Source organism: Pteropus alecto, unplaced genomic scaffold (genome assembly GCF_000325575.1).
Source record: "Pteropus alecto unplaced genomic scaffold, ASM32557v1 scaffold72, whole genome shotgun sequence".
NCBI lineage: Eukaryota > Metazoa > Chordata > Mammalia > Chiroptera > Pteropodidae > Pteropus > Pteropus alecto.
In genome coordinates this window covers 6,748,717-6,751,027 of record NW_006436811.1, presented here as the reverse complement: position 1 = coordinate 6,751,027, position 2,311 = coordinate 6,748,717, and positions in this window count along the sequence as shown.

The following is a 2,311-nucleotide window of genomic DNA, read 5'->3' as shown; positions in this document are numbered from 1 at the left end:
ACAACAAACAACAACAACAGGAAAACTCTGGAGCATGCTGGTAATGCCCACAATGTTCAGGAACGCAGAGAGTGTCTTCTGGTGGCCTGAGAGGGCCAGAGGTGAGAACCTGCAAGGACCTCCATGCAGCTTGCTGTCTGTATAAAGTAAGTTACACCCAGTCCTGGAGTCTAGCTTAGAAAACCCTACGCTGTGTTGTGTGTGGCAAAGATGCCTCATCTTGTTTTGAGTCAAGGTGGCTAAACAACTTTTTGGGAATAAGCAAAACTCACATGGAGCAGTAAATTAGTTTCTGAAACAACATTTATCAGAGTAAATTATCTTCCCTGATACATTGAGGGAAAACTATTTTTATGTCTGTTTCTTTTATGGATTAAAAACACAAACGATTTTAAAATAAAAGGTAATTATGATTTTGGTACATTTTTAAATGCAGAAAACAGATTAGAATTGCAGGAGCATTCTCTCACAGAACCAAATTTTAAAAAGTCCCACTGGCCTTCATCTAGGCACTGTGAGCCCTGCTGCCTGTTAAATGTGGGGCCTTGGTCAATCACTTTATGTCTCTAGGCCCCAGTTTCTTAAATTACGTATATTACGGGAGTTGGACTCCCAGCTCTAGCATTCTCTGAATGAGAAGAATTGAGACTGCAACAGCTTACTATTTATTGGAAACAAACTGAAAAGAACTGTGATGCAAGGTCCCAATGCCAACCCCCTACCTGAGATTTTTAAGTCCTCGTCTTTCCTTATGCTCTCCAATTAAATCTGGGCTTTCTGGATAAACTCTGTTGTGCTCTACCCTTCCAGAGGGTGTCACTGCAAATGTCTTTATAAATCTACAACCTGAGCTACAGAGTAACATTCTTAGGGCTGCATGAATGGCTCTCTTTTGCTAACCCAGCTCGGAGGAGACTCTGCCCCCAAATGTCGAGTGGGTTTTGTTTTCCGGCATGAACTCAGGAGGAATGTGGAGCGGGGCCCTCAGAGCGTACAGCCCTGTACATCTACACTCAGCACATCTCTAATGGGCTCGGCGCAATGACAGCTGTGACGAATACCATGGCAATTTCCCAGATAAGATTGTATCCGAGTAGAGGCTACATTTCCTTCAGAGTTGCATAGGCCATTATTATTCTTTGGAGAGGAATTCTGAGGAGGAAATAGCTGATTTAAATGCCTGCTGTCAGTTGCCAAAGAAATTGTTACAAAATACTGCTATAATGATGTGGAAAACTGCCCATTGCTTTGGACTCCACGTTTTTTTGGGTTCCCTCCCATTTATCATCCAAGATTTCCCTTTTAGCCAACCAGGTGCGTGAACACTGGTGTGCTGTAAAAGCCTCATAACTTGGTCTCAGCTTCGAGTTCTTTGCCATTTCACATTATGGTTGCTCAACCATTTGTTGTGACCCCTTAAACTCTCATGAGGTCTTCTAAGAAACTGCGTGAAACCCAGAACTACCAACCCAACTTGCCTTTATATTAAATTTCACTCATTCAACAAAGACTTGTCGAGCGCCTGTTAGTTTTCCACACGTGAAAAGGCAGAAGAGGGTAACGGTTCTGAGCAGAGTTTCTGGAGTCAAACTGCATCAATTCTAATCCGGGGTCCAGCAGGATTACTAATTTTGTGACCTTGTCGTGTGATAGTTGTGTGACTTTGGACAAGTTACCTTAGTTTCCATATCTGTACAAGGGCTTTAATAGTAGTACCTACCTCATAGGGTTGAAATGAGAATTAAATGAGTTCATATTTGTAAGGTGCTGAAAATAATAATAGCTCATCGGGTTCATTAATATGTTTATTACATCTATAAAGATGATAACATTATTACCATTACGGAATTTATAGCCTAAGATCTGAGAGAAAATCGGTACAGGAATAATACAAATCAAGATAAAGGGTACCCTAGAGTGATACACAAAAAAAAAAAATCGGAAAAAAAAAAAAAAAAAAAAAAAAAAGAATATGAAACAAACCCAGTTAAGTACAAAGTTAAAGAACAAATCTCAGATCAGGAAAAGATATTTATAATGCATAGAAACAACAAAAGATCATTATTCATAATATATTAGAACAACACAAAGAAATAAGATAAAGACAAATAATTCAATTAAAATGAGCAAAGGACATGAACCAGCCAATATTCATATAAAAAGACTCTAAACCTTATTTGAATAAAGGAAATGCAAATTAAAACAACTGCTATACTTTATAACCAGATTAATAAGACTAATTATATCAAGCATGAGTGAAGAAATGGCCAAAGAACTTTTATGTAATATAGATGATGTAAAAACTTACCTT